This window comes from Tachypleus tridentatus, chromosome 8, assembly GCF_004210375.1.
Source record: "Tachypleus tridentatus isolate NWPU-2018 chromosome 8, ASM421037v1, whole genome shotgun sequence".
Lineage (NCBI taxonomy): Eukaryota > Metazoa > Arthropoda > Merostomata > Xiphosura > Limulidae > Tachypleus > Tachypleus tridentatus.
In genome coordinates, this window is record NC_134832.1 from 132,774,185 (window position 1) to 132,800,331 (window position 26,147).

General features: G+C 32.6%; 8 non-coding genes across 8 annotated transcripts; all 8 read left to right on the top strand.

Annotated features, from left to right (window-relative positions):
* Window positions 1–853: 853 nt before the first annotated feature.
* On the top strand, window positions 854–924 carry TRNAG-GCC (transfer RNA glycine (anticodon GCC)). Its single transcript has one exon. It is a non-coding gene; the product is annotated as a tRNA-Gly (tRNA).
* A 3,130-nt stretch (window positions 925–4,054) lies between these two features.
* TRNAG-GCC (transfer RNA glycine (anticodon GCC)) lies at window positions 4,055–4,125 on the top strand. The gene has a single exon. It is a non-coding gene; the product is annotated as a tRNA-Gly (tRNA).
* Window positions 4,126–7,255: 3,130 nt separating this feature from the next.
* TRNAG-GCC (transfer RNA glycine (anticodon GCC)) lies at window positions 7,256–7,325 on the top strand. The gene has a single exon. It is a non-coding gene; the product is annotated as a tRNA-Gly (tRNA).
* A 3,131-nt stretch (window positions 7,326–10,456) lies between these two features.
* TRNAG-GCC (transfer RNA glycine (anticodon GCC)) lies at window positions 10,457–10,527 on the top strand. Its single transcript has one exon. It is a non-coding gene; the product is annotated as a tRNA-Gly (tRNA).
* Window positions 10,528–13,627: 3,100 nt separating this feature from the next.
* On the top strand, window positions 13,628–13,698 carry TRNAG-GCC (transfer RNA glycine (anticodon GCC)). The gene has a single exon. It is a non-coding gene; the product is annotated as a tRNA-Gly (tRNA).
* A 3,105-nt stretch (window positions 13,699–16,803) lies between these two features.
* On the top strand, window positions 16,804–16,874 carry TRNAG-GCC (transfer RNA glycine (anticodon GCC)). The gene has a single exon. It is a non-coding gene; the product is annotated as a tRNA-Gly (tRNA).
* A 3,108-nt stretch (window positions 16,875–19,982) lies between these two features.
* TRNAG-GCC (transfer RNA glycine (anticodon GCC)) lies at window positions 19,983–20,053 on the top strand. Its single transcript has one exon. It is a non-coding gene; the product is annotated as a tRNA-Gly (tRNA).
* A 3,123-nt stretch (window positions 20,054–23,176) lies between these two features.
* On the top strand, window positions 23,177–23,247 carry TRNAG-GCC (transfer RNA glycine (anticodon GCC)). Its single transcript has one exon. It is a non-coding gene; the product is annotated as a tRNA-Gly (tRNA).
* The last annotated feature ends 2,900 nt before the right edge of the window (window positions 23,248–26,147 follow it).

Below are 26,147 nucleotides of genomic sequence, written 5' to 3' on the forward strand. Positions count from 1 at the left end.
AATAGATTATGTGCTTCAGTTAACTCACTATTGTTATTTCTAAAGCTGGGATGTTTCAAATATATTCGAAAAATAATTTACCTCTTTTATTTTGTTTAATCACATCTTTCAGTAAGGAAAAGTTTATATTATTGATTCACTTCTTATGCTTTTCTTTTCCAGGTTTTGTCTCTCTATCAATAATTTTACACATATATTTATATCGTTTTGCAATTTGTGTGGTGAGGTTAAGGAAATGACTGATTCTAATGGATTAAAATGTCTTGAAAAGTAGCATTGAATCGAGAAAAGGCATTTAAAGTGCTGTATAAAGAGAAACACACCGTCTAATTCGTCATCGAAGGGCTAGAAATAAACATTTGTTGTTTGTTTGTTTTTTTTCAAATATTCTCACTTTGGTGGTTAAATGCAAACATTGTTTCACTTTGTAAACCACGGCGCATGAATGATTTGCAAATAGATAACGATAACGAAGCATTTATGTATAATAATTCCGATGGGTATTTATTTAGGTAGATTGAAATAGAATGAAAATGTATTAGACGAGAAATTTGCAAAATTTCAAACAAACGTGATTTAAATATCGCCTTCTTCTGGGATAAGCCTTTATTTCGGTGCTACTTAATGTAATTACATAATTCTTCTTAGTAAAACCGTGAGTTTATCAGAAAAGCAAATAATTTACATTACTAAATAGGAGGAACTCTTAGCAAAATATTGCAGTGATGGTTTTAGAGAAGTACTTGTTTGCTGGAAGATCATCTTACAGGGAAAGCAAGTAACCGTGTAAAAGTTCATTGACCAGTATTTCATTGAAGATATTATAACAGGTAGCATAAAAACCGTTAAACAAGCATCGGTGGTTCAGTGGTAGAATACTCGCCTGCCACGCGGGTGGCCCGGGTTCGATTCCCGGCCGATGCAATTTTATTGTGAAATTAATGTTAAACGGATATGAGTGTTTCGTCAATCCTTTTCGAAATATCTTCAATAAACAGAGAAAGTTCTTTGATTCAGAGGAAGCACCGAAATATGCCACGCACCCAAATTTCTAGCGTCGCAAGTGCGCAGTCATTCAGCTGTGCTTGTTAAAAGAAAAACGTTGATGCAAGTTGAAGATGACGGTAGCCTGTTGGGGGGGTATACGACATATGATCATGTTGAGCTGGTTTTCTTATTACTCGACCGTCCTTTGAGTTTTCGGGCATGCTTAGTGCAACTTTATTGAAAGAAGAGTACGTACACATCATAATTAGAACATTTTCCTCTTAATATAAATTATTTCCTTTCTAAATCATTCAATATATTAAGAATATTTTGTCTATAATTACATTTATTTTGATCTTACAATTCTACATGTGAAACATTAAAAGGTAAGAACGAGTATACCCTCATTAAAGTGATACGAACATTGTGTTGAGTACGTAAAGATAAATTCTTTTTGACCAATTTAATCTCTACATGTTTAAGTGTTCGAAATATACGCTTCAAAGTTACTTGCTAAATTAATTCACCAATTTAAGCAGGATAAAGAATTGGAATATAATACACGAATTGGAATATTAGGAACTTTTTGACAAGGCTTGTGTTGTCTTATCTGTCGATAATATTAACCTCATTGTCTTGAAATGCCTGTTTTCTTTTGTTTGTTTCGTTTTAATTTTCCGTAAAACTACACGAGAACTATCTGTGGTAGCGGTTCCTAATTCAGCGGTGCAAGACTAGTGGGATTGATTGAAATATTATAACGCCTACACGGCCGAGAAGACAAGCATGTTTATTGAGATGGGAATTCGATCTTTCGAGTTACTTGTCGAGCGTTATAACCAGGTGGTAATGCAAGGCCATCTGAGATCAGAAACAATAGAGTTGTAACTTTGTCGAATATTGTCATCCCAAGTGACTGGAGGAAATAAAACGGATGTTAATTCTCTTAACGGCGATTGCTGTTGCTTTCTCGTTACTTTCCTTCTTAGAGTAATTTATAAATTTTCGTGTTCTACGTTGAGAACAGTAATAAGTATTGCACAACTCACACAATACGTTGAGAGTCGATAGGTCTAAGGAAAACGACGAATTTCTCTTGAACCCAAATATGTGAAGTTTAAAGAAATTTCTCGTCATACAAACACTAACATTCAGATGAAGACAACAACGAAGAGAAAGAAGTTTAAAAGATTTGAGATACTGTCCACACTGGAAACGTTTTTTTCTGAAACATTTAAAAAAGATGTGATTGAAAATACGTTTTCGATGCGTTATAGAATATTTAGAACAAACGCTTTTGCTTTTGTCAGTATTAATCCATGTATTGGGCGAACACGATTAAAGAAAAACAGTTGAAATAACTTATAAAAAATACACTTTTGATGAAGTAACGAGATGAATATTTCTTCATTATGTAAGGTGTTTAATCGTGGTTAGGCGTGAAAGATGGCCGAGAAGAAGGCTACTACGGTGAAGCATCTTCGATCGGGAAGTTACGGTTGAGATTGTGGTGAGTTTCAGTTTATGGTTTTCTTTTCGTATAACGAAAATAATGCAAGAGTGTGAAATTCCTTTTTCATTTTTTGATCGGTTGTATAGAGTAGAAGAGAAATCTATAAGAACTCTTAACTGGTGTAGTTGAAAAGGAGTTTTGTGTAAACATTTCCTTCAATTATGAGAAATATATTTTATTTACATTGAAGAGGAATTTGGCGTTCTATGTTTTAAGCTTTCTTTAATTAAAATAACAAAAGTTATTAGCTGGGTTATTAGCCTCGCAATCTTTTTACGATAGCACTTGACACAAACAAATTGAGTTGTTTTGTAAATTGATTTTCCTATTATTCATTGATATGTTAAGTCGCAAACTTTGTATAGAAGAGTTTGTAATTGTGATTTATGGTTGCTTTTTACTTTCAAGTTAAAAAAATAATGTTTCTAATTCGTTATAAGTTCTTGTGACACTTTAAAAGCAAGAGAACTTCTGTCGAAAGTAAAGAATTGTAATCCTAAGAAAGAGTGTAAATAACTTTAATTCAGATAGAATTCACCTAATAGCGTTAAAACACTAAATGCGAATCGGAATATTCGTTTCTATTACATCAACTGGAATACCGTTGACGTTCTACTTGGCGATTGATGATTTTCTAATGAATGAGTAGAAATGTCCTTTTCTTTTCTTAAGGTTTTCACGAGAAATTTAAGAAATAAACAATAGATTATGTGCTTCAGTTAACTCACTATTGTTATTTCTAAAGCTGGGATGTTTCAAATATATTCGAAAAATAATTTACCTCTTTTATTTTGTTTAATCACATCTTTCAGTAAGGAAAAGTTTATATTATTGATTCACTTCTTATGCTTTTCTTTTCCAGGTTTTGTCTCTCTATCAATAATTTTACACATATATTTATATCGTTTTGCAATTTGTGTGGTGAGGTTAAGGAAATGACTGATTCTAATGGATTAAAATGTCTTGAAAAGTAGCATTGAATCGAGAAAAGGCATTTAAAGTGCTGTATAAAGAGAAACACACCGTCTAATTCGTCATCGAAGGGCTAGAAATAAACATTTGTTGTTTGTTTGTTTTTTTTTCAAATATTCTCACTTTGGTGGTTAAATGCAAACATTGTTTCACTTTGTAAACCACGGCGCATGAATGATTTGCAAATAGATAACGATAACGAAGCATTTATGTATAATAATTCCGATGGGTATTTATTTAGGTAGATTGAAATAGAATGAAAATGTATTAGACGAGAAATTTGCAAAATTTCAAACAAACGTGATTTAAATATCGCCTTCTTCTGGGATAAGCCTTTATTTCGGTGCTACTTAATGTAATTACATAATTCTTCTTAGTAAAACCGTGAGTTTATCAGAAAAGCAAATAATTTACATTACTAAATAGGAGGAACTCTTAGCAAAATATTGCAGTGATGGTTTTAGAGAAGTACTTGTTTGCTGGAAGATCATCTTACAGGGAAAGCAAGTAACCGTGTAAAAGTTCATTGACCAGTATTTCATTGAAGATATTATAACAGGTAGCATAAAAACCGTTAAACAAGCATCGGTGGTTCAGTGGTAGAATACTCGCCTGCCACGCGGGTGGCCCGGGTTCGATTCCCGGCCGATGCAATTTTATTGTGAAATTAATGTTAAACGGATATGAGTGTTTCGTCAATCCTTTTCGAAATATCTTCAATAAACAGAGAAAGTTCTTTGATTCAGAGGAAGCACCGAAATATGCCACGCACCCAAATTTCTAGCGTCGCAAGTGCGCAGTCATTCAGCTGTGCTTGTTAAAAGAAAAACGTTGATGCAAGTTGAAGATGACGGTAGCCTGTTGGGGGGTATACGACATATGATCATGTTGAGCTGGTTTTCTTATTACTCGACCGTCCTTTGAGTTTTCGGGCATGCTTAGTGCAACTTTATTGAAAGAAGAGTACGTACACATCATAATTAGAACATTTTCCTCTTAATATAAATTATTTCCTTTCTAAATCATTCAATATATTAAGAATATTTTGTCTATAATTACATTTATTTTGATCTTACAATTCTACATGTGAAACATTAAAAGGTAAGAACGAGTATACCCTCATTAAAGTGATACGAACATTGTGTTGAGTACGTAAAGATAAATTCTTTTTGACCAATTTAATCTCTACATGTTTAAGTGTTCGAAATATACGCTTCAAAGTTACTTGCTAAATTAATTCACCAATTTAAGCAGGATAAAGAATTGGAATATAATACACGAATTGGAATATTAGGAACTTTTTGACAAGGCTTGTGTTGTCTTATCTGTCGATAATATTAACCTCATTGTCTTGAAATGCCTGTTTTCTTTTGTTTGTTTCGTTTTAATTTTCCGTAAAACTACACGAGAACTATCTGTGGTAGCGGTTCCTAATTCAGCGGTGCAAGACTAGTGGGATTGATTGAAATATTATAACGCCTACACGGCCGAGAAGACAAGCATGTTTATTGAGATGGGAATTCGATCTTTCGAGTTACTTGTCGAGCGTTATAACCAGGTGGTAATGCAAGGCCATCTGAGATCAGAAACAATAGAGTTGTAACTTTGTCGAATATTGTCATCCCAAGTGACTGGAGGAAATAAAACGGATGTTAATTCTCTTAACGGCGATTGCTGTTGCTTTCTCGTTACTTTCCTTCTTAGAGTAATTTATAAATTTTCGTGTTCTACGTTGAGAACAGTAATAAGTATTGCACAACTCACACAATACGTTGAGAGTCGATAGGTCTAAGGAAAACGACGAATTTCTCTTGAACCCAAATATGTGAAGTTTAAAGAAATTTCTCGTCATACAAACACTAACATTCAGATGAAGACAACAACGAAGAGAAAGAAGTTTAAAAGATTTGAGATACTGTCCACACTGGAAACGTTTTTTTCTGAAACATTTAAAAAAGATGTGATTGAAAATACGTTTTCGATGCGTTATAGAATATTTAGAACAAACGCTTTTGCTTTTGTCAGTATTAATCCATGTATTGGGCGAACACGATTAAAGAAAAACAGTTGAAATAACTTATAAAAAATACACTTTTGATGAAGTAACGAGATGAATATTTCTTCATTATGTAAGGTGTTTAATCGTGGTTAGGCGTGAAAGATGGCCGAGAAGAAGGCTACTACGGTGAAGCATCTTCGATCGGGAAGTTACGGTTGAGATTGTGGTGAGTTTCAGTTTATGGTTTTCTTTTCGTATAACGAAAATAATGCAAGAGTGTGAAATTCCTTTTTCATTTTTTGATCGGTTGTATAGAGTAGAAGAGAAATCTATAAGAACTCTTAACTGGTGTAGTTGAAAAGGAGTTTTGTGTAAACATTTCCTTCAATTATGAGAAATATATTTTATTTACATTGAAGAGGAATTTGGCGTTCTATGTTTTAAGCTTTCTTTAATTAAAATAACAAAAGTTATTAGCTGGGTTATTAGCCTCGCAATCTTTTTACGATAGCACTTGACACAAACAAATTGAGTTGTTTTGTAAATTGATTTTCCTATTATTCATTGATATGTTAAGTCGCAAACTTTGTATAGAAGAGTTTGTAATTGTGATTTATGGTTGCTTTTTACTTTCAAGTTAAAAAAATAATGTTTCTAATTCGTTATAAGTTCTTGTGACACTTTAAAAGCAAGAGAACTTCTGTCGAAAGTAAAGAATTGTAATCCTAAGAAAGAGTGTAAATAACTTTAATTCAGATAGAATTCACCTAATAGCGTTAAAACACTAAATGCGAATCGGAATATTCGTTTCTATTACATCAACTGGAATACCGTTGACGTTCTACTTGGCGATTGATGATTTTCTAATGAATGAGTAGAAATGTCCTTTTCTTTTCTTAAGGTTTTCACGAGAAATTTAAGAAATAAACAATAGATTATGTGCTTCAGTTAACTCACTATTGTTATTTCTAAAGCTGGGATGTTTCAAATATATTCGAAAAATAATTTACCTCTTTTATTTTGTTTAATCACATCTTTCAGTAAGGAAAAGTTTATATTATTGATTCACTTCTTATGCTTTTCTTTTCCAGGTTTTGTCTCTCTATCAATAATTTTACACATATATTTATATCGTTTTGCAATTTGTGTGGTGAGGTTAAGGAAATGACTGATTCTAATGGATTAAAATGTCTTGAAAAGTAGCATTGAATCGAGAAAAGGCATTTAAAGTGCTGTATAAAGAGAAACACACCGTCTAATTCGTCATCGAAGGGCTAGAAATAAACATTTGTTGTTTGTTTGTTTTTTTTTCAAATATTCTCACTTTGGTGGTTAAATGCAAACATTGTTTCACTTTGTAAACCACGGCGCATGAATGATTTGCAAATAGATAACGATAACGAAGCATTTATGTATAATAATTCCGATGGGTATTTATTTAGGTAGATTGAAATAGAATGAAAATGTATTAGACGAGAAATTTGCAAAATTTCAAACAAACGTGATTTAAATATCGCCTTCTTCTGGGATAAGCCTTTATTTCGGTGCTACTTAATGTAATTACATAATTCTTCTTAGTAAAACCGTGAGTTTATCAGAAAAGCAAATAATTTACATTACTAAATAGGAGGAACTCTTAGCAAAATATTGCAGTGATGGTTTTAGAGAAGTACTTGTTTGCTGGAAGATCATCTTACAGGGAAAGCAAGTAACCGTGTAAAAGTTCATTGACCAGTATTTCATTGAAGATATTATAACAGGTAGCATAAAAAACCGTTAAACAAGCATCGGTGGTTCAGTGGTAGAATACTCGCCTGCCACGCGGGTGGCCCGGTTCGATTCCCGGCCGATGCAATTTTATTGTGAAATTAATGTTAAACGGATATGAGTGTTTCGTCAATCCTTTTCGAAATATCTTCAATAAACAGAGAAAGTTCTTTGATTCAGAGGAAGCACCGAAATATGCCACGCACCCAAATTTCTAGCGTCGCAAGTGCGCAGTCATTCAGCTGTGCTTGTTAAAAGAAAAACGTTGATGCAAGTTGAAGATGACGGTAGCCTGTTGGGGGGGTATACGACATATGATCATGTTGAGCTGGTTTTCTTATTACTCGACCGTCCTTTGAGTTTTCGGGCATGCTTAGTGAAACTTTATTGAAAGAAGAATACGTACACATCATAATTAGAACATTTTCCTCTTAATATAAATTATTTCCTTTCTAAATCATTCAATATATTAAGAATATTTTGTCTATAATTACATTTATTTTGATCTTACAATTCTACATGTGAAACATTAAAAGGTAAGAACGAGTATACCCTCATTAAAGTGATACGAACATTGTGTTGAGTACGTAAAGATAAATTCTTTTTGACCAATTTAATCTCTACATGTTTAAGTGTTCGAAATATACGCTTCAAAGTTACTTGCTAAATTAATTCACCAATTTAAGCAGGATAAAGAATTGGAATATAATACACGAATTGGAATATTAGGAACTTTTTTGACAAGGCTTGTGTTGTCTTATCTGTCGATAATATTAACCTCATTGTCTTGAAATGCCTGTTTTCTTTTGTTTGTTTCGTTTTAATTTTCCGTAAAACTACACGAGAACTATCTGTGGTAGCGGTTCCTAATTCAGCGGTGCAAGTCTAGTGGGATTGATTGAAATATTATAACGCCTACACAGCCGAGAAGACAAGCATGTTTATTGAGATGGGAATTCGATCCTTCGAGTTACTTGTCGAGCGTTATAACCAGGTGGTAATGCAAGGCCATCTGAGATCAGAAACAATAGAGTTGTAACTTTGTCGAATATTGTCATCCCAAGTGACTGGAGGAAATAAAACGGATGTTAATTCTCTTAACGGCGATTGCTGTTGCTTTCTCGTTACTTTCCTTCTTAGAGTAATTTATAAATTTTCGTGTTCTACGTTGAGAACAGTAATAAGTATTGCACAACTCACACAATACGTTGAGAGTCGATAGGTCTAAGGAAAACGACGAATTTCTCTTGAACCCAAATATGTGAAGTTTAAAGAAATTTCTCGTCATACAAACACTAACATTCAGATGAAGACAACAACGAAGAGAAAGAAGTTTAAAAGATTTGAGATACTGTCCACACTGGAAACGTTTTTTTCTGAAACATTTAAAAAAGATGTGATTGAAAATACGTTTTCGATGCGTTATAGAATATTTAGAACAAACGCTTTTGCTTTTGTCAGTATTAATCCATGTATTGGGCGAACACGATTAAAGAAAAACAGTTGAAATAACTTATAAAAAATACACTTTTGATGAAGTAACGAGATGAATATTTCTTCATTATGTAAGGTGTTTAATCGTGGTTAGGCGTGAAAGATGGCCGAGAAGAAGGCTACTACGGTGAAGCATCTTCGATCGGGAAGTTACGGTTGAGATTGTGGTGAGTTTCAGTTTATGGTTTTCTTTTCGTATAACGAAAATAATGCAAGAGTGTGAAATTCCTTTTTTCATTTTTTGATCGGTTGTATAGAGTAGAAGAGAAATCTATAAGAACTCTTAACTGGTGTAGTTGAAAAGGAGTTTTGTGTAAACATTTCCTTCAATTATGAGAAATATATTTTATTTACATTGAAGAGGAATTTGGCGTTCTATGTTTTAAGCTTTTTTAATTAAAATAACAAAAGTTATTAGCTGGGTTATTAGCCTCGCAATCTTTTTACGATAGCACTTGACACAAACAAATTGAGTTGTTTTGTAAATTGATTTTCCTATTATTCATTGATATGTTAAGTCGCAAACTTTGTATAGAAGAGTTTGTAATTGTGATTTATGGTTGCTTTTTACTTTCAAGTTAAAAAAATAATGTTTCTAATTCGTTATAAGTTCTTGTGACACTTTAAAAGCAAGAGAACTTCTGTCGAAAGTAAAGAATTGTAATCCTAAGAAAGAGTGTAAATAACTTTAATTCAGATAGAATTCACCTAATAGCGTTAAAAACACTAAATGCGAATCGGAATATTCGTTTCTATTACATCAACTGGAATACCGTTGACGTTCTACTTGGCGATTGATGATTTTCTAATGAATGAGTAGAAATGTCCTTTTCTTTTCTTAAGGTTTTCACGAGAAATTTAAGAAATAAACAATAGATTATGTGCTTCAGTTAACTCACTATTGTTATTTCTAAAGCTGGGATGTTTCAAATATATTCGAAAAATAATTTACCTCTTTTATTTTGTTTAATCACATCTTTCAGTAAGGAAAAGTTTATATTATTGATTCACTTCTTATGCTTTTCTTTTCCAGGTTTTGTCTCTCTATCAATAATTTTACACATATATTTATATCGTTTTGCAATTTGTGTGGTGAGGTTAAGGAAATGACTGATTCTAATGGATTAAAATGTCTTGAAAAGTAGCTTTGAATCGAGAAAAGGCATTTAAAGTGCTGTATAAAGAGAAACACACCGTCTAATTCGTCATCGAAGGGCTAGAAATAAACATTTGTTGTTTGTTTGTTTTTTTTCAAATATTCTCACTTTGGTGGTTAAATGCAAACATTGTTTCACTTTGTAAACCACGGCGCATGAATGATTTGCAAATAGATAACGATAACGAAGCATTTATGTATAATAATTCCGATGGGTATTTATTTAGGTAGATTGAAATAGAATGAAAATGTATTAGACGAGAAATTTGCAAAATTTCAAACAAACGTGATTTAAATATCGCCTTCTTCTGGGATAAGCCTTTATTTCGGTGCTACTTAATGTAATTACATAATTCTTCTTAGTAAAACCGTGAGTTTATCAGAAAAGCAAATAATTTACATTACTAAATAGGAGGAACTCTTAGCAAAATATTGCAGTGATGGTTTTAGAGAAGTACTTGTTTGCTGGAAGATCATCTTACAGGGAAAGCAAGTGACCGTGTAAAAGTTCATTGACCAGTATTTCATTGAAGATATTATAACAGGTAGCATAAAAACACTTAAACAAGCATCGGTGGTTCAGTGGTAGAATACTCGCCTGCCACGCGGGTGGCCCGGGTTCGATTCCCGGCCGATGCAATTTTATTGTGAAATTAATGTTAAACGGATATGAGTGTTTCGTCAATCCTTTTCGAAATATCTTCAATAAACAGAGAAAGTTCTTTGATTCAGAGGAAGCACCGAAATATGCCACGCACCCAAATTTCTAGCGTCGCAAGTGCGCAGTCATTCAGCTGTGCATGTTAAAAGAAAACGTTGATGCAAGTTGAAGATGACGGTAGCCTGTTGGGGGGTATACGACATATGATCATGTTGAGCTGGTTTTCTTATTACTCGACCGTCCTTTGAGTTTTCGGGCATGCTTAGTGAAACTTTATTGAAAGAAGAGTACGTACACATTATAATTAGAACATTTTCCTCTTAATATAAATTATTTCCTTTCTAAATCATTCAATATATTAAGAATATTTTCTCTATAATTACATTTATTTTGATCTTACAATTCTACATGTGAAACATTAAAAGGTAAGAACGAGTATACCCTCATTAAAGTGATACGAACATTGTGTTGAGTACGTAAAGATAAATTCTTTTGACCAATTTAATCTCTACATGTTTAAGTGTTCGAAATATACGCTTCAAAGTTACTTGCTAAATTAATTCACCAATTTAAGCAGGATAAAGAATTGGAATATAATACACGAATTGGAATATTAGGAACTTTTTGACAAGGCTCGTGTTGTCTTATCTGTCGATAATATTAACCTCATTGTCTTCAAATGCCTGTTTTCTTTTGTTTGTTTCGTTTTAATTTTCCGTAAAACTACACGAGAACTATCTGTGCTAGCGGTTCCTAATTCAGCGGTGCAAGACTAGTGGGATTGATTGAAATATTATAACGTTTATTGAGATGGGAATTCGATCCTTCGAGTTACGTGTCGAGCGTTATCACCAGGTGGTAATGCAAGGCCATCTGAGATCAGAAACAATAGAGTTGTAACTTTGTCGAATATTGTCAACCCAAGTGACTGGAGGAAATAAAACGGATGTTAATTCTCTTAACGGCGATTGCTGTTGCTTTCTCGTTACTTTCCTTCTTAGAGTAATTTATAAATTTTCGTGTTCTACGTTGAGAACAGTAATAAGTATTGCACAACTCACACAATACGTTGAGAGTCGATAGGTCTAAGGAAAACGACGAATTTCTCTTGAACCCAAATATGTGAAGGTTAAAGAAATTTCTCGTCATACAAACACTAACATTCAGATGAAGACAACAACGAAGAGAAAGAAGTTTAAAAGATTTGAGATGCTGTCCACACTGGAAACGTTTTTTTCTGAAACATTTAAAAAAGATGTGATTGAAAATACGTTTTCGATGCGTTATAGAATATTTAGAACAAACGCTTTTGCTTTTGTCAGTATTAATCCATGTATAGGCGAACACGATTAAAGAAAAACAGTTGAAATAACTTATAAAAAATACACTTTTGATGAAGTAACGAGATGAATATTTCTTCATTATGTAAGGTGTTTAATCGTGGTTAGGCGTGAAAGATGGCCGAGAAGAAGTATACTACGGTGAAGCATCTTCGATCGGGAAGTTACGGTTGAGATTGTGGTGAGTTTCAGTTTATGGTTTTCTTTTCGTATAACGAAAATAATGCAAGAGTGTGAAATTCCTTTTTTCATTTTTTGATCGGTTGTATAGAGTAGAAGAGAAATCTATAAGAACTCTTAACTGGTGTAGTTGAAAAGGAGTTTTGTGTAAACATTTCCTTCAATTATGAGAAATATATTTTATTTACATTGAAGAGGAATTTGGCGTTCTATGTTTTAAGCTTTTTTTAATTAAAATAACAAAAGTTATTAGCTGGGTTATTAGCCTCGCAATCTTTTTACGATAGCACTTGACACAAACAAATTGAGTTGTTTTGTAAATTGATTTTCCTATTATTTATTGATATGTTAAGTCGCAAACTTTGTATAGAAGAGTTTGTAATTGTGATTTATGGTTGCTTTTTATTTTCAAGTTAAAAAATAACGTTTCTAATTCGTTATAAGTTCTTGTGACACTTTAAAAGCAAGAGAACTTCTGTCGAAAGTAAAGAATTGTAATCCTAAGAAAGAGTGTAAATAACTTTAATTTAGATAAAATTCACCTAATAGCGTTAAAAACACTAAATGCGAATCGGAATATTCGTTTCTATTACATCAACTGGAATACCGTTGACGTTCTACTTGGCGATTGATAATTTTCTAATGAATGAGTAGAAATGTCCTTTTCTTTTCTTAAGGTTTTCACGAGAAATTTAAGAAATAAACAATAGATAATGTGCTTCAGTTAACTCACTATTGTTATTTTTAAAGCTGGGATTTTTCAAATATATTCGAAAAATAATTTACCTCTTTTATTTTGTTTAATCACATATTTCGGTAAGGAAAAGTTTATATTATTGATTCACATGTTATGCTTTTCTTTTCCAGGTTTTGTCTCTCTATCAATAATTTTACACATATATTTATATCGTTTTGCAATTTGTGTGGTGAGGTTAAGGAAATGACTGATTCTAATGGATTCAAATGTCTTGAAAAGTAGCTTTCAATCGAAAAAAGGCATTTAAAGTGCTGTATAAAGAGAAACACACCGTCTAATTCGTCCTCGAAGGGCTAGGAATAAACATTTGTTGTTTGTTTGTTTGTTTTTCAAATATTCTCACTTTGGTGGTTAAATGCAAACATTGTTTCACTTTGTAAACCACGGCGCATGAATGATTTGCAAATAGATAACGATAACGAAGCATTTATGTATAATAATTCCGATGGGTATTTATTTAGGTAGATTGAAATAGAATGAAAATGTATTAGACGAGAAATTTGCAAAATTTCAAAGAAACGTGATTTAAATATCGCCTTCTTCTGGGATAAGCCTTTATTTCGGTGCGACTTAATGTAATTACATAATTCTTCTTAGTAAAACCGTGAGATTATCAGAAAAGCAAATAATTTACATTACTAAATAGGAGGAACTCTTAGCAGAATATTGCAGTGATGGTTTTGGAGAAGTACTTGTTTGCTGGAAGATCATCTTACAGGGAAAGCAAGTGACCGTGTAAAGTTCATTGACCAGTATTTCCTTGAAGATATTATAACAGGTAGCATAAAAACACTTAAACAAGCATCGGTGGTTCAGTGGTAGAATACTCGCCTGCCACGCGGGTGGCCCGGGTTCGATTCCCGGCCGATGCAATTTTATTGTGAAATTAATGTTAAACGGATATGAGTGTTTCGTCAATCCTTTTCGAAATATCTTCAATAAACAGAGAAAGTTCTTTGATTCAGAGGAAGCACCGAAATATGCCACGCACCCAAATTTCTAGCGTCGCAAGTGCGCAGTCATTCAGCTGTGCATGTTAAAAGAAAACGTTGATGCAAGTTGAAGATGACGGTAGCCTGTTGGGGGTATACGACATATGATCATGTTGAGCTGGTTTTCTTATTACTCGACCGTCCTTTGAGTTTTCGGGCATGCTTAGTGAAACTTTATTGAAAGAAGAGTACGTACACATTATAATTAGAACATTTTCCTCTTAATATAAATTATTTCCTTTCTAAATCATTCAATATATTAAGAGTATTTTCTCTATAATTACATTTATTTTGATCTTACAATTCTACATGTGAAACATTAAAAGGTAAGAACGAGTATACCCTCATTAAAGTGATACGAACATTGTGTTGAGTACGTAAAGATAAATTCTTTTGACCAATTTAATCTCTACATGTTTAAGTGTTCGAAATATACGCTTCAAAGTTACTTGCTAAATTAATTCACCAATTTAAGCAGGATAAAGAATTGGAATATAATACACGAATTGGAATATTAGGAACTTTTTGACAAGGCTCGTGTTGTCTTATCTGTCGATAATATTAACCTCATTGTCTTCAAATGCCTGTTTTCTTTTGTTTGTTTCGTTTTAATTTTCCTAAAACTACACGAGAACTATCCGTGCTAGCGGTTCCTAATTCAGCGGTGCAAGACTAGTGGGATTGATTGAAATATTATAACGTTTATTGAGATGGGAATTCGATCCTTCGAGTTACGTGTCGAGCGTTATCACCAGGTGGTAATGCAAGGCCATCTGAGATCAGAAACAATAGAGTTGTAACTTTGTCGAATATTGTCAACCCAAGTGACTGGAGGAAATAAAACGGATGTTAATTCTCTTAACGGCGATTGCTGTTGCTTTCTCGTTACTTTCCTTCTTAGAGTAATTTATAAATTTTCGTGTTCTACGTTGAGAACAGTAATAAGTATTGCACAACTCACACAATACGTTGAGAGTCGATAGGTCTAAGGAAAACGACGAATTTCTCTTGAACCCAAATATGTGAAGGTTAAAGAAATTTCTCGTCATACAAACACTAACATTCAGATGAAGACAACAACGAAGAGAAAGAAGTTTAAAAGATTTGAGATGCTGTCCACACTGGAAACGTTTTTTCTGAAACATTTAAAAAGATGTGATTGAAAATACGTTTTCGATGCGTTATAGAATATTTAGAACAAACGCTTTTGCTTTTGTCAGTATTAATCCATGTATAGGCGAACACGATTAAAGAAAAACAGTTGAAATAACTTATAAAAAATACACTTTTGATGAAGTAACGAGATGAATATTTCTTCATTATGTAAGGTGTTTAATCGTGGTTAGGCGTGAAAGATGGCCGAGAAGAAGTATACTACGGTGAAGCATCTTCGATCGGGAAGTTACGGTTGAGATTGTGGTGAGTTTCAGTTTATGGTTTTCTTTTCGTATAACGAAAATAATGCAAGAGTGTGAAATTCCTTTTTTTCATTTTTTGATCGGTTGTATAGAGTAGAAGAGAAATCTATAAGAACTCTTAACTGGTGTAGTTGAAAAGGAGTTTTGTGTAAACATTTCCTTCAATTATGAGAAATATATTTTATTTACATTGAAGAGGAATTTGGCGTTCTATGTTTTAAGCTTTTTTAATTAAAATAACAAAAGTTATTAGCTGGGTTATTAGCCTCGCAATCTTTTTACGATAGCACTTGACACAAACAAATTGAGTTGTTTTGTAAATTGATTTTCCTATTATTTATTGATATGTTAAGTCGCAAACTTTGTATAGAAGAGTTTGTAATTGTGATTTATGGTTGCTTTTTATTTTCAAGTTAAAAAAATAACGTTTCTAATTCGTTATAAGTTCTTGTGACACTTTAAAAGCAAGAGAACTTCTGTCGAAAGTAAAGAATTGTAATCCTAAGAAAGAGTGTAAATAACTTTAATTTAGATAAAATTCACCTAATAGCGTTAAAAACACTAAATGCGAATCGGAATATTCGTTTCTATTACATCAACTGGAATACCGTTGACGTTCTACTTGGCGATTGATAATTTTCTAATGAATGAGTAGAAATGTCCTTTTCTTTTCTTAAGGTTTTCACGAGAAATTTAAGAAATAAACAATAGATAATGTGCTTCAGTTAACTCACTATTGTTATTTTTAAAGCTGGGATTTTTCAAATATATTCGAAAAATAATTTACCTCTTTTATTTTGTTTAATCACATATTTCGGTAAGGAAAAGTTTATATTATTGATTCACATGTTATGCTTTTCTTTTCCAGGTTTTGTCTCTCTATCAATAATTTTACACATATATTTATATCGTTTTGCAATTTGTGTGGTGAGGTTAAGGAAATGACTGATTCTAATGGATTCAAATGTCTTGAAAAGTAGCTTTCAATCGAAAAAAGGCATTTAAAGTGCTGTATAAAGAGAAACACACCGTCTAATTCGTCCTCGAAGGGCTAGGAATAAACATTTGTTGTTTGTTTGTTTGTTTTTCAAATATTCTCACTTTGGTGGTTAAATGCAAACATTGTTTCACTTTGTAAACCACGGCGCATGAATGATTTGCAAATAGATAACGATAACGAAGCATTTATGTATAATAATTCCGATGGGTATTTATTTAGGTAGATTGAAATAGAATGAAAATGTATTAGACGAGAAATTTGCAAAATTTCAAAGAAACGTGATTTAAATATCGCCTTCTTCTGGGATAAGAGATTAGCATTTATTTCGGTGCTACTTAATGTAATTACATAATTCTTCTTAGTAAAACCGTGAGATTATCAGAAAAGCAAATAATTTACATTACTAAATAGGAGGAACTCTTAGCAGAATATTGCAGTGATGGTTTTGGAGAAGTACTTGTTTGCTGGAAGATCATCTTACAGGGAAAGCAAGTGACCGTGTAAAAGTTCATTGACCAGTATTTCCTTGAAGATATTATAACAGGTAGCATAAAAACACTTAAACAAGCATCGGTGGTTCAGTGGTAGAATACTCGCCTGCCACGCGGGTGGCCCGGGTTCGATTCCCGGCCGATGCAATTTTATTGTGAAATTAATGTTAAACGGATATGAGTGTTTCGTCAATCCTTTTCGAAATATCTTCAATAAACAGAGAAAGTTCTTTGATTCAGAGGAAGCACCGAAATATGCCACGCACCCAAATTTCTAGCGTCGCAAGTGCGCAGTCATTCAGCTGTGCATGTTAAAAGAAAAACGTTGATGCAAGTTGAAGATGACGGTAGCCTGTTGGGGGTATACGACATATGATCATGTTGAGCTGGTTTTCTTATTACTCGACCGTCCTTTGAGTTTTCGGGCATGCTTAGTGAAACTTTATTGAAAGAAGAGTACGTACACATTATAATTAGAACATTTTCCTCTTAATATAAATTATTTCCTTTCTAAATCATTCAATATATTAAGAGTATTTTCTCTATAATTACATTTATTTTGATCTTACAATTCTACATGTGAAACATTAAAAGGTAAGAACGAGTATACCCTCATTAAAGTGATACGAACATTGTGTTGAGTACGTAAAGATAAATTCTTTTGACCAATTTAATCTCTACATGTTTAAGTGTTCGAAATATACGCTTCAAAGTTACTTGCTAAATTAATTCACCAATTTAAGCAGGATAAAGAATTGGAATATAATACACGAATTGGAATATTAGGAACTTTTTGACAAGGCTCGTGTTGTCTTATCTGTCGATAATATTAACCTCATTGTCTTCAAATGCCTGTTTTCTTTTGTTTGTTTCGTTTTAATTTTCCCTAAAACTACACGAGAACTATCCGTGCTAGCGGTTCCTAATTCAGCGGTGCAAGACTAGTGGGATTGATTGAAATATTATAACGTTTATTGAGATGGGAATTCGATCCTTCGAGTTACGTGTCGAGCGTTATCACCAGGTGGTAATGCAAGGCCATCTGAGATCAGAAACAATAGAATTGTAACTTTGTCGAATATTGTCAACCCAAGTGACTGGAGGAAATAAAACGGATGTTAATTCTCTTAACGGCGATTGCTGTTGCTTTCTCGTTACTTTCCTTCTTAGAGTAATTTATAAATTTTCGTGTTCTACGTTGAGAACAGTAATAAGTATTGCACAACTCACACAATACGTTGAGAGTCGATAGGTCTAAGGAAAACGACGAATTTCTCTTGAACCCAAATATGTGAAGGTTAAAGAAATTTCTCGTCATACAAACACTAACATTCAGATGAAGACAACAACGAAGAGAAAGAAGTTTAAAAGATTTGAGATGCTGTCCGCACTGGAAACGTTTTTTTCTGAAACATTTAAAAAAGATGTGATTGAAAATACGTTTTCGATGCGTTATGGAATATTTAGAACAAACGCTTTTGCTTTTGTCAGTATTAATCCATGTATAGGCGAACACGATTAAAGAAAAACAGTTGAAATAACTTATAAAAAATACACTTTTGATGAAGTAACGAGATGAATATTTCTTCATTATGTAAGGTGTTTAATCGTGGTTAGGCGTGAAAGATGGCCGAGAAGAAGTATACTACGGTGAAGCATCTTCGATCGGGAAGTTACGGTTGAGATTGTGGTGAGTTTCAGTTTATGGTTTTCTTTTCGTATACGAAAATAATGCAAGAGTGTGAAATTCCTTTTTTTCATTTTTTGATCGGTTGTATAGAGTAGAAGAGAAATCTATAAGAACTCTTAACTGGTGTAGTTGAAAAGGAGTTTTGTGTTAACATTTCCTTCAATTATGAGAAATATATTTTATTTACATTGAAGAGGAATTTGGCGTTCTATGTTTTAAGCTTTTTTTAATTAAAATAACAAAAGTTATTAGCTGGGTTATTAGCCTCGCAATCTTTTTACGATAGCACTTGACACAAACAAATTGAGTTGTTTTGTAAATTGATTTTCCTATTATTTATTGATATGTTAAGTCGCAAACTTTGTATAGAAGAGTTTGTAATTGTGATTTATGGTTGCTTTTTATTTTCAAGTTAAAAAAATAACGTTTCTAATTCGTTATAAGTTCTTGTGACACTTTAAAAGCAAGAGAACTTCTGTCGAAAGTAAAGAATTGTAATCCTAAGAAAGAGTGTAAATAACTTTAATTTAGATAAAATTCACCTAATAGCGTTAAAAACACTAAATGCGAATCGGAATATTCGTTTCTATTACATCAATTGGAATACCGTTGACGTTCTACTTGGCGATTGATAATTTTCTAATGAATGAGTAGAAATGTCCTTTTCTTTTCTTAAGGTTTTCACGAGAAATTTAAGAAATAAACAATAGATAATGTGCTTCAGTTAACTCACTATTGTTATTTTTAAAGCTGGGATTTTTCAAATATATTCGAAAAATAATTTACCTCTTTTATTTTGTTTAATCACATATTTCGGTAAGGAAAAGTTTATATTATTGATTCACATGTTATGCTTTTCTTTTCCAGGTTTTGTCTCTCTATCAATAATTTTACACATATATTTATATCGTTTTGCAATTTGTGTGGTGAGGTTAAGGAAATGACTGATTCTAATGGATTCAAATGTCTTGAAAAGTAGCTTTCAATCGAAAAAAGGCATTTAAAGTGCTGTATAAAGAGAAACACACCGTCTAATTCGTCCTCGAAGGGCTAGGAATAAACATTTGTTGTTTGTTTGTTTGTTTTTCAAATATTCTCACTTTGGTGGTTAAATGCAAACATTGTTTCACTTTGTAAACCACGGCGCATGAATGATTTGCAAATAGATAACGATAACGAAGCATTTATGTATAATAATTCCGATGGGTATTTATTTAGGTAGATTGAAATAGAATGAAAATGTATTAGACGAGAAATTTGCAAAATTTCAAAGAAACGTGATTTAAATATCGCCTTCTTCTGGGATAAGAGATTAGCATTTATTTCGGTGCTACTTAATGTAATTACATAATTCTTCTTAGTAAAACCGTGAGATTATCAGAAAAGCAAATAATTTACATTACTAAATAGGAGGAACTCTTAGCAGAATATTGCAGTGATGGTTTTGGAGAAGTACTTGTTTGCTGGAAGATCATCTTACAGGGAAAGCAAGTGACCGTGTAAAGTTCATTGACCAGTATTTCCTTGAAGATATTATAACAGGTAGCATAAAAACACTTAAACAAGCATCGGTGGTTCAGTGGTAGAATACTCGCCTGCCACGCGGGTGGCCCGGGTTCGATTCCCGGCCGATGCAATTTTATTGTGAAATTAATGTTAAACGGATATGAGTGTTTCGTCAATCCTTTTCGAAATATCTTCAATAAACAGAGAAAGTTCTTTGATTCAGAGGAAGCACCGAAATATGCCACGCACCCAAATTTCTAGCGTCGCAAGTGCGCAGTCATTCAGCTGTGCATGTTAAAAGAAAAACGTTGATGCAAGTTGAAGATGACGGTAGCCTGTTGGGGGTATACGACATATGATCATGTTGAGCTGGTTTTCTTATTACTCGACCGTCCTTTGAGTTTTCGGGCATGCTTAGTGAAACTTTATTGAAAGAAGAGTACGTACACATTATAATTAGAACATTTTCCTCTTAATATAAATTATTTCCTTTCTAAATCATTCAATATATTAAGAGTATTTTCTCTATAATTACATTTATTTTGATCTTACAATTCTACATGTGAAACATTAAAAGGTAAGAACGAGTATACCCTCATTAAAGTGATACGAACATTGTGTTGAGTACGTAAAGATAAATTCTTTTGACCAATTTAATCTCTACATGTTTAAGTGTTCGAAATATACGCTTCAAAGTTACTTGCTAAATTAATTCACCAATTTAAGCAGGATAAAGAATTGGAATATAATACACGAATTGGAATATTAGGAACTTTTTGACAAGGCTCGTGTTGTCTTATCTGTCGATAATATTAACCTCATTGTCTTCAAATGCCTGTTTTCTTTTGTTTGTTTCGTTTTAATTTTCCTAAAACTACACGAGAACTATCCGTGCTAGCGGTTCCTAATTCAGCGGTGCAAGACTAGTGGGATTGATTGAAATATTATAACGTTTATTGAGATGGGAATTCGATCCTTCGAGTTACGTGTCGAGCGTTATCACCAGGTGGTAATGCAAGGCCATCTGAGATCAGAAACAATAGAGTTGTAACTTTGTCGAATATTGTCAACCCAAGTGACTGGAGGAAATAAAACGGATGTTAATTCTCTTAACGGCGATTGCTGTTGCTTTCTCGTTACTTTCCTTCTTAGAGTAATTTATAAATTTTCGTGTTCTACGTTGAGAACAGTAATAAGTATTGCACAACTCACACAATACGTTGAGAGTCGATAGGTCTAAGGAAAACGACGAATTTCTCTTGAACCCAAATATGTGAAGGTTAAAGAAATTTCTCGTCATACAAACACTAACATTCAGATGAAGACAACAACGAAGAGAAAGAAGTTTAAAAGATTTGAGATGCTGTCCACACTGGAAACGTTTTTTCTGAAACATTTAAAAAGATGTGATTGAAAATACGTTTTCGATGCGTTATAGAATATTTAGAACAAACGCTTTTGCTTTTGTCAGTATTAATCCATGTATAGGCGAACACGATTAAAGAAAAACAGTTGAAATAACTTATAAAAAATACACTTTTGATGAAGTAACGAGATGAATATTTCTTCATTATGTAAGGTGTTTAATCGTGGTTAGGCGTGAAAAATGGCCGAGAAGAAGTATACTACGGTGAAGCATCTTCGATCGGGAAGTTACGGTTGAGATTGTGGTGAGTTTCAGTTTATGGTTTTCTTTTCGTATATTCGGGTTCGCATCGAAAATAATGCAAGAGTGTGAAATTCCTTTTTCTAGTCATTTTTTGATCGGTTGTATAGAGTAGAAGAGAAATCTATAAGAACTCTTAACTGGTGTAGTTGAAAAGGAGTTTTGTGTAAACATTTCCTTCAATTATGAGAAATATATTTTATTTACATTGAAGAGGAATTTGGCGTTCTATGTTTTAAGCTTTTTTTAATTAAAATAACAAAAGTTATTAGCTGGGTTATTAGCCTCGCAATCTTTTTACGATAGCACTTGACACAAACAAATTGAGTTGTTTTGTAAATTGATTTTCCTATTATTTATTGATATGTTAAGTCGCAAACTTTGTATAGAAGAGTTTGTAATTGTGATTTATGGTTGCTTTTTTATTTTCAAGTTAAAAAAATAACGTTTCTAATTCGTTATAAGTTCTTGTGACACTTTAAAAGCAAGAGAACTTCTGTCGAAAGTAAAGAATTGTAATCCTAAGAAAGAGTGTAAATAACTTTAATTTAGATAAAATTCACCTAATAGCGTTAAAAACACTAAATGCGAATCGGAATATTCGTTTCTATTACATCAACTGGAATACCGTTGACGTTCTACTTGGCGATTGATAATTTTCTAATGAATGAGTAGAAATGTCCTTTTCTTTTCTTAAGGTTTTCACGAGAAATTTAAGAAATAAACAATAGATAATGTGCTTCAGTTAACTCACTATTGTTATTTTTAAAGCTGGGATTTTTCAAATATATTCGAAAAATAATTTACCTCTTTTATTTTGTTTAATCACATATTTCGGTAAGGAAAAGTTTATATTATTGATTCACATGTTATGCTTTTCTTTTCCAGGTTTTGTCTCTCTATCAATAATTTTACACATATATTTATATCGTTTTGCAATTTGTGTGGTGAGGTTAAGGAAATGACTGATTCTAATGGATTCAAATGTCTTGAAAAGTAGCTTTCAATCGAAAAAAGGCATTTAAAGTGCTGTATAAAGAGAAACACACCGTCTAATTCGTCCTCGAAGGGCTAGGAATAAACATTTGTTGTTTGTTTGTTTGTTTTTTCAAATATTCTCACTTTGGTGGTTAAATGCAAACATTGTTTCACTTTGTAAACCACGGCGCATGAATGATTTGCAAATAGATAACGATAACGAAGCATTTATGTATAATAATTCCGATGGGTATTTATTTAGGTAGATTGAAATAGAATGAAAATGTATTAGACGAGAAATTTGCAAAATTTCAAAGAAACGTGATTTAAATATCGCCTTCTTCTGGGATAAGAGATTAGCATTTATTTCGGTGCTACTTAATGTAATTACATAATTCTTCTTAGTAAAACCGTGAGATTATCAGAAAAGCAAATAATTTACATTACTAAATAGGAGGAACTCTTAGCAGAATATTGCAGTGATGGTTTTGGAGAAGTACTTGTTTGCTGGAAGATCATCTTACAGGGGAAGCAAGTGACCGTGTAAAGTTCATTGACCAGTATTTCCTTGAAGATATTATAACAGGTAGCATAAAAACACTTAAACAAGCATCGGTGGTTCAGTGGTAGAATACTCGCCTGCCACGCGGGTGGCCCGGGTTCGATTCCCGGCCGATGCAATTTTATTGTGAAATTAATGTTAAACGGATATGAGTGTTTCGTCAATCCTTTTCGAAATATCTTCAATAAACAGAGAAAGTTCTTTGATTCAGAGGAAGCACCGAAATATGCCACGCACCCAAATTTCTAGCGTCGCAAGTGCGCAGTCATTCAGCTGTGCATGTTAAAAGAAAAACGTTGATGCAAGTTGAAGATGACGGTAGCCTGTTGGGGGGTATACGACATATGATCATGTTGAGCTGGTTTTCTTATTACTCGACCGTCCTTTGAGTTTTCGGGCATGCTTAGTGAAACTTTATTGAAAGAAGAGTACGTACACATTATAATTAGAACATTTTCCTCTTAATATAAATTATTTCCTTTCTAAATCATTCAATATATTAAGAGTATTTTCTCTATAATTACATTTATTTTGATCTTACAATTCTACATGTGAAACATTAAAAGGTAAGAACGAGTATACCCTCATTAAAGTGATACGAACATTGTGTTGAGTACGTAAAGATAAATTCTTTTGACCAATTTAATCTCTACATGTTTAAGTGTTCGAAATATACGCTTCAAAGTTACTTGCTAAATTAATTCACCAATTTAAGCAGGATAAAGAATTGGAATATAATACACGAATTGGAATATTAGGAACTTTTTGACAAGGCTCGTGTTGTCTTATCTGTCGATAATATTAACCTCATTGTCTTCAAATGCCTGTTTTCTTTTGTTTGTTTCGTTTTAATTTTCCTAAAACTACACGAGAACTATCCGTGCTAGCGGTTCCTAATTCAGCGGTGCAAGACTAGTGGGATTGATTGAAATATTATAACGTTTATTGAGATGGGAATTCGATCCTTCGAGTTACGTGTCGAGCGTTATCACCAGGTGGTAATGCAAGGCCATCTGAGATCAGAAACAATAGAGTTGTAACTTTGTCGAATATTGTCAACCCAAGTGACTGGAGGAAATAAAACGGATGTTAATTCTCTTAACGGCGATTGCTGTTGCTTTCTCGTTACTTTCCTTCTTAGAGTAATTTATAAATTTTCGTGTTCTACGTTGAGAACAGTAATAAGTATTGCACAACTCACACAATACGTTGAGAGTCGATAGGTCTAAGGAAAACGACGAATTTCTCTTGAACCCAAATATGTGAAGGTTAAAGAAATTTCTCGTCATACAAACACTAACATTCAGATGAAGACAACAACGAAGAGAAAGAAGTTTAAAAGATTTGAGATGCTGTCCACACTGGAAACGTTTTTTCTGAAACATTTAAAAAGATGTGATTGAAAATACGTTTTCGATGCGTTATAGAATATTTAGAACAAACGCTTTTGCTTTTGTCAGTATTAATCCATGTATAGGCGAACACGATTAAAGAAAAACAGTTGAAATAACTTATAAAAAATACACTTTTGATGAAGTAACGAGATGAATATTTCTTCATTATGTAAGGTGTTTAATCGTGGTTAGGCGTGAAAGATGGCCGAGAAGAAGTATACTACGGTGAAGCATCTTCGATCGGGAAGTTACGGTTGAGATTGTGGTGAGTTTCAGTTTATGGTTTTCTTTTCGTATAACGAAAATAATGCAAGAGTGTGAAATTCCTTTTTTCATTTTTTGATCGGTTGTATAGAGTAGAAGAGAAATCTATAAGAACTCTTAACTGGTGTAGTTGAAAAGGAGTTTTGTGTAAACATTTCCTTCAATTATGAGAAATATATTTTATTTACATTGAAGAGGAATTTGGCGTTCTATGTTTTAAGCTTTTTTTAATTAAAATAACAAAAGTTATTAGCTGGGTTATTAGCCTCGCAATCTTTTTACGATAGCACTTGACACAAACAAATTGAGTTGTTTTGTAAATTGATTTTCCTATTATTTATTGATATGTTAAGTCGCAAACTTTGTATAGAAGAGTTTGTAATTGTGATTTATGGTTGCTTTTATTTTCAAGTTAAAAAAATAACGTTTCTAATTCGTTATAAGTTCTTGTGACACTTTAAAAGCAAGAGAACTTCTGTCGAAAGTAAAGAATTGTAATCCTAAGAAAGAGTGTAAATAACTTTAATTTAGATAAAATTCACCTAATAGCGTTAAAAACACTAAATGCGAATCGGAATATTCGTTTCTATTACATCAACTGGAATACCGTTGACGTTCTACTTGGCGATTGATAATTTTCTAATGAATGAGTAGAAATGTCCTTTTCTTTTCTTAAGGTTTTCACGAGAAATTTAAGAAATAAACAATAGATAATGTGCTTCAGTTAACTCACTATTGTTATTTTAAAGCTGGGATTTTTCAAATATATTCGAAAAATAATTTACCTCTTTTATTTTGTTTAATCACATATTTCAGTAAGGAAAAGTTTATATTATTGATTCACATGTTATGCTTTTCTTTTCCAGGTTTTGTCTCTCTATCAATAATTTTACACATATATTTATATCGTTTTGCAATTTGTGTGGTGAGGTTAAGGAAATGACTGATTCTAATGGATTCAAATGTCTTGAAAAGTAGCTTTCAATCGAAAAAAGGCATTTAAAGTGCTGTATAAAGAGAAACACACCGTCTAATTCGTCCTCGAAGGGCTAGGAATAAACATTTGTTGTTTGTTTGTTTGTTTTTTCAAATATTCTCACTTTGGTGGTTAAATGCAAACATTGTTTCACTTTGTAAACCACGGCGCATGAATGATTTGCAAATAGATAACGATAACGAAGCATTTATGTATAATAATTCCGATGGGTATTTATTTAGGTAGATTGAAATAGAATGAAAATGTATTAGACGAGAAATTTGCAAAATTTCAAAGAAACGTGATTTAAATATCGCCTTCTTCTGGGATAAGAGATTAGCTTTATTTCGGTGCGACTTAATGTAATTACATAATTCTTCTTAG